Source organism: Hippopotamus amphibius, chromosome 8, assembly GCF_030028045.1.
Source record: "Hippopotamus amphibius kiboko isolate mHipAmp2 chromosome 8, mHipAmp2.hap2, whole genome shotgun sequence".
NCBI classification, from domain to species: domain Eukaryota; kingdom Metazoa; phylum Chordata; class Mammalia; order Artiodactyla; family Hippopotamidae; genus Hippopotamus; species Hippopotamus amphibius.
In genome coordinates this window covers 96,488,832-96,503,539 of record NC_080193.1, presented here as the reverse complement: position 1 = coordinate 96,503,539, position 14,708 = coordinate 96,488,832, and the positions used below count along the sequence as shown (strand labels likewise).

General features: G+C 33.8%; 1 protein-coding gene across 4 annotated transcripts in view; it reads left to right on the top strand.

Moving 5' to 3' along the window:
* The window catches only part of MAP2 (microtubule associated protein 2), a 278,408-nt gene that overhangs the window by 70,443 nt on the left and 193,257 nt on the right, over positions 1–14,708 (top strand). For all 4 annotated transcript variants that reach the window (XM_057745157.1, XM_057745158.1, XM_057745156.1 and 1 more), the window contains exon 2: positions 867–916. The gene's annotated coding sequence lies outside the window, so the exon portion shown is untranslated. The remainder of the gene's footprint in view (positions 1–866; positions 917–14,708) is intronic.

Below are 14,708 nucleotides of genomic sequence, written 5' to 3'. Positions count from 1 at the left end.
CTTTTAGGTTAATTAGCTTTTGGATTTAATGTAGGAGTCTAATAATGAACCATTTCTAACAATATCATGTGGAATATATTCCAACTTCCAACTAGTTAATCACAAACACACTTCTAGAACCTAACTTGATTTTTTAAAATTGAAGATTTAGCCATGGATGCTCCCTGAAGCAAGCCAAAAATCTCACTCTGTCATTTTAAAGTTATTTTCTTTGCTAACTGTCCAAAGACAGGCTGACTTTTGGCACAGCAGTTTGGGATTTGCTTTTGTCCTTGGTTTACTTTCTTGTTACTTCCACTTGACAGTGCCCTTCTCAGCATGATTTGGTGGTAAGACTTAGGTGTAAGAAAATAATGGGAAGATTGCTAGGTTGCCATTGGAGTCATCTTACTTGTTTTTTGTTGCCGTTAAATAGATTGTTGATCCTGAACTTTTAATCTGCATACTGTTTGTGGATGCTAAATCAGATTAAGGATCCAAACACATCAGTTTTATTATTTTTAATTAAACATCTTTCAAGATAAATGGTAGTATATTCAGTAGAGAATTTGTTAAAAATATTTTGGTTGATGTTTTAGAATATAAACATAAGAATTGTTCTACTTTAAATAGAAACTGCTCAAAGTAAATATAGGACTTAATGTGGACATCTAATAAATGTTTTTAAATGAAATCTAAAAGATAATTTTAAGTTTAAATTTTATAACTACATAACCCCCTTGTAAATGGATTAGATGTACTCTCTGCCAGTAAATTTTATGTGCAGGGATCCAAGTAACTTAACTTCATCTTCCTCTTTAGTAAAATATAAGACTAAATCATTTCATTGATTTAATTTATGGGATGTTTTTCTGTTTATCTTTCAGGTTTTATTGATCTGACCCAAGGTGTCTCGTGACTGCTAGCTGAAATTAAGGTTGGTGATGTGTTTATATATTGATTATGAATTAACCGTGAAATAAAATACAGGCGTTATGGGCCTCTGGACAGTTGGGTCAGAGTACTTTTTGCAGGTTGTGGTAGAAAGCTGAAACTTGATGAGAACTGGATACATTTCAGACTTGCACTTGCAGACATATTTTCCTGAACAGTGTTTGTTTTTGTAGTATTTCTTTGATTATCAAGTTTCACTTATTTTACCTGTCTTACTTGCTAAATTTTGATTAAATAAAAAGGTCCAATTCTAATTCATTCATTTAATAAACATATCAAAAGAATGGTTTCTTTGTACAGGTGGCTAGCATTTTAAAGAATGGTCAGCTTTCTAAATTCTCAGGAAAATACTTTTAAAGCCCACAATTGGGTAGCCACATTTCCTAAGGATGGTAGAGTTGAAAAATTGCTCATCAATTGCAAATTTCAATTAATTAGCAGAGTTTTAAGATGCCATTCCTTTTGTTTTCTTGTTAATTGGTTTTAGGGGAGACTCAAAACCAGCTTAACTGAGTTTGGAGTAATAACAGAGCCTTGGAGGGCACTCACATCAATGGGCTAAGAATTTCATTTATCCCTCCTCTTTTCTTCTCTAGAACATGTATTCATATTTTAAAACAAAATAAAAAAACTAAACCCTGAATAAAATAAGGGCTTTTGTTGCTCATGAAAGAGCAAAATGCCAGGTGTTGTTAAACTTTTTGTATAGGCTTTTGATTAATAATTAACGAAAAGAAAAACATTGGCTTTTCCTTTATGCTTGCATTAACCAGGCATTTAGCCTTCAAAAGCCCATATTTACCCTTCAAATTGGAATGTCTAACACATAGCAGGCACACAGTAAATATGTACCTTTCCTGGTCTCAATTCTGACCTTGCTCTTCCACTCCCAATACATCTCTCTCTCTCTCTCTCTCTCTCTCTCTCTCATTGTGCTTTCTTATCCTTGAAATCTGGATAGATTGTAACAAATAGGGTATGTTGGAATCATGCCTACTGATAACTGGTAACTCAATAAGGAAAAAAAGGAACATGTCTATAAAAGTGATAGTTAAAAGTCTCTGTCTGTAACCTGCATTGTTTCATTATGTGTTCATATAGAGTTGAATTTATTGAAGACACTTAGGCTGACTCCCTTTTATATTCACTCCTCAGTATATTCTATGTAAACTTGCACACATTTAAACATGGAATTTCTTATAAGACTTTTTGAACTTTTTGCTGCTCTTCTTTCCCTGCCAGCTTCTACCCATCTGCCAATCAAAAACTACAAGTAGAATGAGATTTTTGGTAAAGCAAAAATCTTTGAATCAGGAATATTTTCAGTGCACAGGGTTAAGTTTGAATTGTTATTTTAAAATTTTAATTAAAGTAAATTGTATTTTGTCCTCTTCCTTTTGGATTTTTGTTTTATGGTTGGTATGGTCAACATGACAACTTGAAATCTCATTTTGGCCACTTTTCAGAAAGGAAAAAGAAAAGAAACTAAAAAGAAACACGTAAAAAGAAAAGGTTTTGTTGAATAGGAAAGTAAATAAGTAAGAGTAATACACACAAGTTTTTCTTAATCTAATCCTCTACTCATCTTCCATATAGAGAGTTTCTTTCGTGGGAGGGTGAACATAATTTAAGTGTTTTGGCTTAATTGAGAAAAGTCAGGATGACTTACATACTCCAAAATAAATATACTGATTAAAATATATACAGTGTGCATAGAAATGGAAGCATGTTTAAACCTCTCACATTACCAGGTCTTCTCACTTGGATATGTATGGCTCAGTACAAATTGTATTGTTTCTCTTTCCAGCTGAGAATGAAAAGATATTTAAATTAAATTTCGTAATCAGTTGTCTAAATCACATTTTGGAAAAGCAGCTAGATGTAACAAGGCTTTTTAAAGATACATTAATTCACCAGAAACAGCCAGATTCTCAACACAAAATATGATATATAATGAAAATTACTATTTTTTTCTCAACTAGAGCTAGTAGTTCTTTGCTTCAGGAAAAAAGGGGTTTCCCTCATAGAAAAGCTTCTTTTTCTATAATAATATTAGCTGAGCAAAGTAACTAGTGTTGCTAGATAAAAGCAAGTTATAGGTAGGGATATATAAATGGGATATCAGAAATGTGCTTGCATTTCTGCACAGTAAAGGAAACCATCAACAAAATGAGAAGGCAACCTCCTGGATAGGAGAAAACATTTGCAAATCAAGTATCTTGTAAGGGGCTAATATCCGAAATATACATGAAACACATGTAACTCAAGAGCAAAAAACAATCTGATTAAAAAATGGGAAGAGAGGATATGATAGACATTTTTCCAAAGAAGACATACAGATGGTCAACAGGTATATGAAAAGATGCTCAACATCATTAATCATCTGGGAAATGCAAATCAAAACCACCATGAGATATCACCTCACACCTGTTAAAATGGTTATAATCAAAAAGACAAGAAAAAACTATTAGAGAGGATGTGGAGAGAAGGGAATCCTTGTGCACTGTTGGTGGAAATATAAATTGGTGCAGTCACTATGGAAAACAGTATGAAGATTCCTCAAAAATTTAAAAATAGAGCTACTACATGATTCAGCAATTCCACTTCTGAATATTTATTTGAAGAAAGTGAAAACACTAATTTGAAAAGATATATGCACCCCTATGTTCATTGCAGCATTATTTATAATAGCCAAGATATGGAAACAACCTGAATGTCCATTAATGGATGCATGGATAAAGAAGATATTATATATGTGAAATGGGTGAAGGGAGTCAAAATTTACAATCTTCCAGTTACAAAATAAATAAGTTGTGGGCTGTAGTATACAACATGGAGACTACTGTTAGTAATACTATAGTGTACATTTGGAAGTTGCTGAGAGACTAGATCTTAAAAGTTCGCATAACAAAAAAAAATTGCATAACTATATATAGTGATGAATGTTAACTAGACTTACTGTGGTAATCGTTTCACAATATATATAAATATCGAATCATGTTGTACACCTGAAACTAAAATAATGTTGTATGCCAATTATACCTCAATAAATTTTTTTAAATGTCCTTGCAATGTTTCACCAACTCTAAGATGTACATTTTTTTTAACACTAAACTATGTAAAATAAAAAAAAGCCATAGTTAAATAGGCAATTTTTTTTTCTTGATGGCAAACAATGTGTGTCTTACAATGGATTATATCTTAGATTCTATGAAATATAGTATTACTAAATTTAGATTGGAAAATAATTTAAAATTCCTCAAGTTATTACAAAAGGAAATCAGAGTGAAGTCCACAAAGTAGAAAGTTAAGTTTGATATTGATTTTAAAAACACTTTACACCACACTTTTTACCTTTTAAAAATGTATATTGATTTTTCTTATTTTTTTATGTTTTATTATTAATACTGCTACCAGTATTTTGGTGTAGTTCCCTCCAGTTTTTGTCTTGCTTTGTTTCCACAAAATTAAAGTTAAACTTTGTATCCTGTTAACTCTTGGTTTCTTGAAAATGTGATTTTTAACAACTGTGTAATATTTCATCCTATTCCATAATTCTTTTTATCTTTTATCAATTGTTGGACATTCAGACTATTTTCATTATCTCATTATTTCTACCTGGACCTGGATCTAATTCTCTCTCCTAATTCTAGTCTGTCTCTCTGCCTTGAATTCTGATGCCTTTTAATGCTTCCAGACTGCTGAGCTGCTTGTAGTCAAGTTATCTGACTTTATTATTTTCTCTGTAAAATGGGAATAAAAATAACCTATACTTCATTTAAGGATTAAATGAGATAATGCATACTTATGGATCTAAAATATGGAAGATTTCAATTCATTCTTAAATTCTCTATCAAAGACCCTTTTTCTTCATAGTTTTTACAGGACATATATTCTGGTGTTTTTCCCAAGACAGGGAATAAAACCAGTGAAGATCTTTAAATTATTGTCATAAAATAAAATACATAAATGAAAAAGCTGGAATATAAATATTTTGTTTTAAACTGAGAAGAAAGTAATTTCTCTATGCTCTGCTGAGTGGTATTATATCTTTTATAGTTAAAGATACTGTTAGCAAACTAAGCAACATATTGTACAATTAAGCCAACTTTCACTTAAAAAGAAAAAACCAAAAAAACAACAGTGTATAAAATGCCAATACTTTGAGGATACCCTTAAGTCTTACTAGTAAGCTGCAGTGGTTTGCTTTCCAGAGTCAAGACAAATAAGTCTTTGACTGCATAGTCCACCTTCAGTTACCACCTCAAGAAGAAGTTCTGTTTCCCCTCTAACTTGCTTCATGTTGCTTCACACATCTCTCATAGCATTCATTCATGCTTCTTTATGTTACATGTTATGATATGTCTTATCTTCCCTAGCAACTCAGCAACTGGGGTCTTCACTCTTCTGCCTTCTGTCCTAGTAGGGCCTCACAGGAGTGGACACCCCAAAAATGCTTATTGAATGAATTGTAAAGATTAGAAGAAACAATGAGTAATTTTATTACATATTTGTAAACTAAATATATAGCTAAATATATGTGTGTGTGTATATATACACATGTGTATATATGTTATAATAATTTTTAATCACTGTATTCTTTCCCTTGGTGATAGAAAAAAGTTGAGCAAAAAAGCAAGGACTTTAAACAGATCACCCAAAAGACATATGAAGCAATAATAATTACTTGGTTTAATTTGGGGAATTTAAAAAAGTAAAGGTATGAGAAGAGTGATTGCTTTGTCATTCTACTTTGTTCCTTCATTGAGCATAATATAATTATAATATACTTATGGATGAAAACATATTCAGAATTCTAATTATTGGATTGACATATGATAAAGTGACTTTAAGATTCTGGAAAGATTTGTAGAATGCCTAATTATTTCTTTACCACTTTAAGGAGAGATGCAAAGCTGCTAGAATCATGTTTCAAACTAGAAAGGCCAGTTAGTCCTTGGAGAATTTGTTTTCTTTTGTGCAGTTTTCTGAAATCTGAAGCATCATAAATACTTATTTTCTCCTTTTTATAAAAAGTAATCCTTTCCCATTACAAACATGACAATCAAGAAATAAGCCTCATGTCTTGATTTGAAATGGGAGAGATGGGGGGAAGTTGGAGTGAGGGTGACAGGCAAACTTACTGTCACCTCTCAGTCTCCCCATACGAACCAGTGAAATACCTCAGGATTGTGTTTCTAAAATTGTTTCTTTATTTTGACAGTCTTAACGTATGCAGGAAATAGTCTTGTTGATGCCCCAGAGGACAAATAGGAAAACACAGCCCATTGGAAATATCTTAAATAACAAGTAACAGATATGTTTTTCCCATATGAGAAAAAAATATACTAGCTGATTCTTTTTGTCTTAACTGAATGTTTGTGATATCAAGTGGCTACAAGAGACAACCCCTTGGGTATAGTTTTTCATATATAAATCCCATGCTTATGAAATCAATCCTATGGATTTACTTCACTGACCAGCTAATTTTTATTCTTTTCCTGAATTCATCTGAAAGAAAGAACACCATTCCAAAGAATAGCACAGCTCATCTTTTTGCAGACCATTTATATCATTAAAGAATACCATGACTTTAACTTGGGCCTATATCTTATTAAGGCAGTTTGGAGAATTTAAAAGCATAAGAAGTGCATTTTCTTTTTATGAAAGAAGGAGTCTGTTCATTTAGAATTCCTTTATTTCTTTTATGGCCTACTTATTACAAAGTAAGAACTTTATATTATTAAAATGGGATATGCTTTCTTGTTCCTCAGCTTCTATAAATCTACATGAGACTTATTAAGTTTCATCAGTTATTCATCCAAGGATAGAAAATCATCAGTTGCATAGCAGAAAAAGAAATACAGCATATAATATGTATACATTAGATTGATACATATATATGCATGCTTATGTTGGACAGTTTTGCCAGTGAACAATACAAGGGTTCACTTTTGGCCATACTTGATGGATGCCATTCCTGTTAAAGCAGATAAAATTACCTGTCTTTTCTGCAGTCATTCCTTCTGGTTATTTAGCAATGTAAAAGTGTTTGTTGAAAAATCATCTTGTGCTAATAAACCAAAGTGGATTTGGTTTTGCTCTATATTATTCAGTGTCTTATGACCATCAGCTTATGTTACTTTAGAGTCTTTATTTTTCTTTCCACTATTTGAAATCTATTTAGGGAAGAGCCAAATAAGAAAAAATCTTGATACATTATACACATACATCTATGTTTATATACCTACCCATGTCTCTCTCTTCTTCTCCCTCTCTCTCCTTTATATCTTCCAGTAAAAATTGTATGTCTGTCAAATAAAGATTATAGTTAAAATATAGAGGAAGTGAATTACCAATGTTAAATACTGTCATCTTCATTTTATGAATAGAGATACTTAGTCACTAAATCAGACACAATTCTTATAGTAGACTACTCCTCTGTGAAATGTAATAGTTTTTAAAATATAGAATAGTCTTTTGCAGGATAAAAATAAGTAGAAAAATACAGTTACCCAAATGTGATTACTTGCTTATAGTATGCGTGTGTATACCATTCAATAGTGGCTTCATTTATAAGATATTAATCTTCAGAGTGATAAGTGAGAGTAAACTTGATATCATTTGCCTGAAGATGCTTTGCTTATAGAGTGGAAATACTTTTTCAGTCTTGTCCTTAAATCTATTGTCACATATTAGTGTCTTGCCAGAAGTAGCTCTCTAGGTACAAGATGAAGGTACAAGAATGAGTTAGACCACTTTAAAAAAAATACCTATGCTGGCATCTTAAAGGGATCTTAAGTCATCCTTAAAGGATATCAGTCCCATAAATGAGACTAAATTAGACAAAAGGGATAGAAAACATATATGTGTCCATGGAGGAAAGGAGGACCTCATTTCTGAAACCATTAGGGAAAGTAACATTATAAGAATCCCCTTCTCTAATCATGATTTTTATTTTTATTTCCAAGTTTTTTTTCATTGTTTAAGAATTAGGTAAGTTTGGAAATATAGAAAAAGTAGGTCAGTGAGTAAGATGTTTAATTTGATAGGCAACTTTATAGATCCAAACGCTTTCAAATTTCACTTTGACTTTCCTTTTTTTTTAGGGACTCAGAGATCTAACAGGCCATCTAGCATTAATATCACATAATAAAAATAATTATCTTTTGGGGTTTTCTGTCTCTTTTAAGTATTTGGAAATGAAGATGTGAATCTTTTCCTATTATGTTTGAGGCATATACAAGCAGCCATGTAGGCTAGGTGAAATTAATTCGAGAAATTGTACTTATATATTCAGGCTAGGATATTATATAGGTGTTTCAGTGGTATAATCAGCTTTTTTCTGTTTCATAAAAGTATTGCACAATATAGAAAATCCATGTTACTTAGTAATTACTTAAGTTACTTTAAAATATCTTATGGTACTTTAATAATCATGCATCAACTGTAAATGTACCCCCCCCCCGCCGAGGAGTTACCTAAATCGTTATTTCCCTCTATCACACATCATTCTACTCCTCTACCATACCTGGAATTGCTGTTTTTCTTTTATTTTATAGGGGCTGAATAAATATTTTTTAATTTTCTGATTTTCCTATATCTGGGCAGTTTTGGTAAACTTTCTTGTTGGTTACTAATGAGGTGCTCAGTTACAGAAGAAGAATGAGACTAAGTGGCAAAAGTTGTTTTAACTTTGTGTTTAGAAAATATAGAAGCTCTTTACCTTTACATAAAGAAGATGCAAAAGTCAATTACTTTATTGTTCAACAAGGCAACACAGGAAACTTTCAGAAATGGAATATGATTTTTCACCGCAATGTAAGACAAAATGCCAGTAGGAGACATTAAAAAGTGTTTGAAACATAATTTGATTTGGTTTTGCTTTCAGAAAGTTTTCTCAGGTAAATGGTTTCTCTTTGGATTAAACACAGTGTCTTCTCCACTTCTATGTCATGGTTTTATCAGAGATATTTTTACCAGTTCATTATTTATCTCATAAAGAACACACTGATATTATTCTTGATACTTCACTCTTATTTCACCATGTCAACACTGTCATAAATGGGGTCCCACTCGGTAAATCAAACAGTGTACTGTTTGCTTGGATGTAGGAGTCAGTAGCTAAAGTGCCCCATGTGGAAGTCTACCACTTCACAGGGTGGGAGGATGATGAGGGGTGGGGGAAGGAACAAGTGTGCCCAGGGAAGAAAATAGTTTATATAAAAAATTCTAGTCACAGATAAATGCCTGATAGCCAAACAAGTTTTTTTTATCGGAAACTCATTTCATTTTTATTTTTTAAATTAATTTAATTAATTAATTAACTGGCTGTGTTAGGTCTTCATTGCTGCACATGGGCTTTGTCTAGTTGCAGTGAGCAGGGGCTGCTCTTCATTGTGTGCATGGGCTCCTCATTATGGTGGCTTCTCTTGCTGCAGAGCATGGGCTGTAGGCACACAGGCTTCAGTAGTTGCAGCACATGGACTCAATAGTTGTGACTTACGGGCTCTAGAGCGCAGGCTCAGTAGTTGTGGCGCACGGGCTTAGTTGCTCTGCAACATGTGATATCTTCCTGGAGCAGAGATTGAACCCGTGTCCCCTGCATTGGCAGGCGGATTCTTAACCATTGCACTACCTAGGAAGTCCGCAGATTTTTAAAAGGAAAGAAAAAATAAAAAGTGAAACAGCCCAGATGATAACCCTTTTTTTTTTTCTGATCGAGACTTTGGGGAATCAGATTGCTTCTTTCAGTTTCATCGTTCCATGGGGATTCATAAATGATGGTATATCTAAATCATGGTTTGCTACCAGTACTTTCATAGTAAAATCTTTGCATAGATGAAGTAAGCCTACACGAGAAGATACAGTTCTAATGAAACAGATCAGTTATTACTAAATCAAGTTTTGAGAATAAACTTGTAGTTCATTTGAGTCCTAGATTCTGTGGATGCTTTAGAAGTATTAAGAATAGTTCCTTTGCTCTCCAGTAGCTTGTAGTCAAGTTAAGGGAAGGGAAAGTGAATGCAATAAATAGCAACTAATATATGACAATACAATCAAATACTAAGTACAGACATAACTTTATAGAGAGATCCGGAAAGATATAATTCATTGTGATTTACAAGGACCTTATGAAAAAAAAAAAGGAATTTCAGCTGAGTTTAAAGGTGAATAGAATTTAAATAGACATTATAGAATGTGAGAGCTAGAAAAAGAAGGGCATTTCTTAAAAGGGGTCTACAGAAGCCTAGACACAGAGAAGAGACAGAGGACTGGGAAGTTAGGAAACCTGGATCAGAGGATGCAGGGCAAGTTCAATTTGAATCTGGATTTTGCCTCTTACATCTCCTCTTCTGTCTCAACCTTCCATTATTTCTCTTTCAACAAGTATTTGTTGAACTACTTTTATGTGTATCTATTGTCTTTAACTGTGAGCAGGAATACAATCCATCATGAGATTTTCCTGCTCTTTTTGTGCACAAAGAATAGTTACATAGAGAAGCATTAATCTGAAGGTCTGTTCCAAGAGTTTCCATCATAAAATTATGTTTTATATTAGGTTTTTATAGAAGAAAAAATAAACACCAATATCTTGACACATGAGAGCCAAATGTTCCAACTGACATTCATGGTAGTTGGAATTGTTTTATTTTGGTATTAATATTACCAAGCTTGTTTGTAATTAAAGGTAAATGAAATAGTAAAATAAAATATTATATCTTTGATAAATTTCACATGGGAAATTTGGAATTTCACCATTTGAATCATTTGTTAAATTATCTAAAAGACCTGCACTCCAGGGAGAAGGGTTAATTGGAATTGAAATTGTTGGGGAAATATAATTAAAAACAAAAACTTCTCCCAACCCCAAAATCCTGTCCACAAAGTCAGTAGGGAAAGAAAACACTTCTGTTAATAAATAAGCATTAAATTGGAATGTGATGGCATCAGAGGCAATCCACTAAGAGACTGAAAAGACCAAAAGAAATTTCATCCTTCTAAATAGCCAAGCAGATACAACCCATTACATACGTGCTTTCAAGAGAGACAATAACTAGTCCTCAAGTAAGAGTCCTGAATTTACTTGGCAATTGGGGTAACCATCTGTGTTAGCTAATTGGCTCTCTTTAGTGGAGGGAGAGACTTTGGAGCAAGAAGCCAACCTAAATTAGGCTCTAATACTTTCCAGCAAGAATTGGGAGATAGAGGAGCTATTCCCCCTCGATGTGTGCATTTCAAAAAGATGGCCCCCAGGTCTTTGAAAAAAAGATTTCTGAATGTGAGGGTGGCCAGAGACTTAATTAGCCATTATAAGGGTTTGTATGTATTTGAAAAGGACAGTGCAAGAAATTCTAAAAGAAAAAGGAAAGGGAAAAGTCTCTACTCTAATTTTCAACAGGGAGAATTAAGCCCCTTATTTTTAATTTGTATTTGCCCTTACAATGAATAATATTATTTACTAAGAAAAGTAGTCAATGAATGGTTTCAGTTCTTCAAATATTCTGCTAATATACTTTAAAACAAACTAAAAATAGAATTTAAAGGGGAAAGTTTTAAGTAGAATCATCACTGTTTCCTCACACTCTATAGTAGCCTGGTTGCTGGGTAGATTAGTGGGGTAGGCCTGCTCAGATTTGGGCTTTGTAAGGGAAGGAGAGCCTCTGCAGAGAGCAGAATGGACAATATAAAAAGAACTTAAACTACTCCTTTAAGTGCATTTGAGATCAAACATTCACAGCTTTCTGGTGCATTTAACTTAAACTCTCCTCAACTAAAGGACCTCTGGTGCTCATTCAAATGTTAATATTTGGCCATCTGCTTTTTTTCTAAGCAAGACAAACTGGAGGTCATGTGACCCTAATTACAGCAATTATGAGCTTTCTGGGAGTAATCACTCAGGTTGCACCCAGAGTGAACATCTGCTGATGATAAATAGATCAGGAGATTACTAAGGCCAGGCTTCCCTGTAAGACATTCAATGATTCATTTCTTAATATGTATATGTATAAAGAGCTAAAAACCCATATGCTCTAATAAGAGCATGCTTTTTCCATACGGGTTACTTTTTTCTTACAATTTCTCTTTAAAGTTAGTAGGAACAGTTTGAAATGCATATTTTTGTGTGTGTGAATATAATTAACATTCTAAAGGACATGGAGAAAACTCTAATAATGACTGATAATGACTAATAATGAAGCAGCAGCCTTCACCTACACAAATTTTATTTCTCTGTGCAAAAAAAAAAAATGTCGCCAGGGCTCAGTCTTTCCAGCAGAAGTATTATTTTATTTTGCTTTGTTTTCTTAATTTGGGGATGAAGACCTAACTTCCAATTATAAGGGTGTGTATTTAAGGGAAAATTCTTCAGACAATCTAAGGCCTTCTGGGAATCATTCTTTAACAAGGCAAAATCTTTTCCCTTTCATAAAGCCATTTATTTCTCCAGAAGTTATAGTTCATAGGATAGTTTTTAGCAGTATTGTTTGCCTTACTCCCTATTACATTTTTCAGACTCACAGTTTTATTTTTTTTAAGCTCTTTATTGGAATATAGTTGCTTTACACTGTTGTGCCGGTTTTTGCTGTACAACAAAGTGAATCAGCGGTATTTATACACATATCCCTGTATCCCCTCCCTCCCGCGACTCCTTCCCACCCTCCCTATCCCAGCCCTCTAAGTCATCACCCATCATCAAATTGATCTCCCTGTGTTATGCAGCAGCTTCCCACTAGCTATCAGACTCATAGTGTTAAATTACATTGTGTGTCATTGGGTTTATTTTGAACCTGGCCCATATCACACAGAAACCTTTGGACAAAACTGCTCATGCTGACTGCATGTTGGGATATGTGACAGTATCTTGTCAACACTGTCTGGTTGCAATCGTGTTTATTAATGTCAGTGCGATGAAAAATAATGCATGGCACCTTTTTTTTGAAAATCCCTTATTATGTCAATCTGCCAACAAAGTCAAGTTTAGAGCTTTTTATAATTTCCTATTTTAGTATTGTCACACTAACCTTACTTCTAGCCTGTGTAAATGGACACTAGTAAATTATTTATTGATTAAACAGTTGCTGTTGTGAGCCAGGAAATGTGCTAGAAGGGAATACGGCAGGCACAGGCTCGCCCTTTCTTTTTGAGGTAGTGACTTGAACAGCCTTCGAGGTGCATCCATGAGCTGTACAGCGTGTTCATGTGATGCACCTAAATACAGTGTGCAATTTGCTGAATGGTTTGTCCTCATCTATTAAGAATTTTAAAATGCATCAGCTGATGGCTTTTAAAAGACTTTTTGTGGCAGCACCTGTCAAGTCCCCCTGCCACCGCCCCGTCCCTTTTTTATCATTAATAGGAAGCCACAATTTATTCTTCAGGGATAAAGGATGTCTGGATGGATCATAACCTTTTCTTCCCACCTTCATCTCTCTGTCAATGCTTCCTCCTAGCTTCTTGTAAACTCTTTAAGCTTCTTTAAAAAAATTGTTTTTAAAGCTGCTTAAGCTGTAAGGATGCATATCGCTCCCTTCTAACTTCTTAGAACAGGAAAGAGACTTTGCCGTATTAGAACTCTCTCAGCTGGGACTCTGTGCCTTTTGTAAAGATAGCATTAGAAGCACAATTATGGTCCATCTGACCCGATAAGCCAAGAAATTGGGGTTTTGAGATCAATAGTTTAAGCTTCACATATTCCATTCTATAGCATATTTTAAAGGAGAAGCTTCACATGCTAAATTCAATAAGTATTGTTTTCATAAGTACCAGCACCCCCTGATATTATTTCTTTCAATAAATCAGAGATTAAATATTTGATAATGTAGTTCAGTTGTTCAGCGTTACAAGACTTCATATAAATAAAATCATAAATCACACTTAAAAATCTTTTGACCGACCATATGTTTAGAGTTGGCGTTAGGAAAATGTTGTCTTCATAAATATAATTCAGATGAGGTGAGTTTGTCCACTCATCTTTAGAGAAGTAGCTAAACGGTGGCAAACTAGTCCTCACACTTGGTATAAAACCAGACAGCTCATTTCAGCATCGTTTCTACCGGTGCTCTGGTACAAAGGATGGGGCTCCTTTTGTCTCACTAACTGAATCTCATCTGTGATATGAAAGAACATATTAAGAAAAGAGAGTAACTTAGACATCAAGGGCTAATCAGAACAGAAGGGCATGGCCATGCACTTCTGAGTCAGGGCAGACGCCACAGCATTGTAGACACCGCCAAGGCAAAAATGATGAACTTCACTGTAAGACAGTGTTTTGAACTGTAAAAGCAAAGGAAGAAAAGTGAGCTAGAAGAAGTGTTGCAGGTGACTAGAAATGATACTAAAATTATGTCACTGAAGTGGGTTGATGAATCTAAAAACTCAGATTTAGGAAAATATTGCCCCATCTTCTATGATGTTTCAAGAAATATTTGTGACAAATACTTTTCAAAATCACTTGAAAGTGCTTTGACTATCATAACTATTTTATGACTTGGAATCACTGATTGAGGGTTCAAATCAATACATAAAAGAAGTTTCAAAGTTGTTAACTTGTGTAAGAGGCTTGCAGCTGTAGGTCTCTTCCAGGGAGAGGGCTATGGCCTGTGACCTCAATCCAGGAAATTGTCATTAGCAGGGTCATTAATTAGGATCTTTTAGAAAGTTCTTATGTGGAAGTTTGTTTTTGTCTATTTACATTTGGTCAGATCTTACATCTTCCTCATTTGGAGAAAGTAACAGTTGATGCTACCGTCTCAGAAATAAAAAATATTCTATTC